We start from the raw sequence: 1,264 nt of genomic DNA on the forward strand, positions 1-1,264 counted from the left end.
TGGGGCTCATAATTAAAAAAAAAAAAAAAAAGTCTAAAAAGTGGCCTAAATGGCTACTTGGACGATCAAAAAGCCTAATCGTCCTAGTACCCATAATCAAAGCTGGTTTTAGATGTATCTAAAACCAGCTTAGGCCTTTCCCCTGCCTCTAAACGCATAGAGCGAAAAGAGGCGTTTTTAGAGGGGAAAGGCGGGGGTGGGGGTGGGGGGGGGCCGACCTACACCTAGGCGTACAACAGGTATAATCAAATGTTTTGACAGGTTGCCTAGGTCGGCACTTATACGTTTTGACTTAGACCAAGTGCCGAAAAAGGGGCCGCTGAGCTGATGGTGGCTGGCGCGATCAGCTCAGGGGCACTGTAACCTACCCCCCCCCAATCGGGACAGGAGACATGACTCATCTCCCCTACTGCAATAGCAATACCACCAAGTGCCACCAAATGCGGCACTTGGGATCGCTAAAGCGGCAGGAGGGGGGGTTGGGGATCGCGGGGTAAGAGGGCTTGGGCTCCCTCTTGCCATGATGTTGTGGGGGGGGGGTCGTGAGGTAGATTCTGTAACCAGTGTAGTTTTTGACAGACACCGGTTACAGAATCCAGCTTTTAGGCGAAGGACTGGCTTCTCCTTCGCCTAAAAGCTGTTGTTTTGGACGTTTGTGGCTTAGGTTGATTATATGGTATAAGTTAAGACGTAGTGGTGGTCTGGGTGTTTAAACAGCTGAACATAAGAACATAAGCAGTGCCTCCGCCGGGTCAGACCATAGGTCCATCCTGCCCGGCAGTCCGCTCCCGCGGTGGCCCAAACAGGTCACGACCTGTCTGAATCACCAGAAGGGGCTCCCTTGCCACCTTGGTTTCTCATTGAAGTCCTATCTTCCCATCGAAGTCCTAACCCTCTGGTCTTGCGCATGCACGACCTGGTTGGGTTTCTATACTTATTACCTGGTTAGCTTTCTATACTTGTGTTACATCCCAGCTCCTCCCTCAGTATCCCACGATCCCTTTATCCCTCAGGAATTCGTCCAATCCCTGTTTGAATCCCTGTACCGTACTCTGCTTGATCACTTCCTCCGGTAGCGCATTCCTGAACGTAGAGGCAGGCCATTATAAAAACAAAAAAAAAAACCACCTCCTTTTGGACGTTTTTTTTGATAATGGACATTTTCCCTGCTTCTACTTTCAACGTTTAAGGCCTTAGGCCAAAAGGGGACAAACGTTTTTTTTATTATGCCCCTCCACGTTTCATCGCTTTTTTAGGCAACAGC

The sequence above is a fragment of the Geotrypetes seraphini genome, chromosome 4 (genome assembly GCF_902459505.1).
Source record: "Geotrypetes seraphini chromosome 4, aGeoSer1.1, whole genome shotgun sequence".
NCBI classification, from domain to species: Eukaryota; Metazoa; Chordata; class Amphibia; order Gymnophiona; family Dermophiidae; genus Geotrypetes; species Geotrypetes seraphini.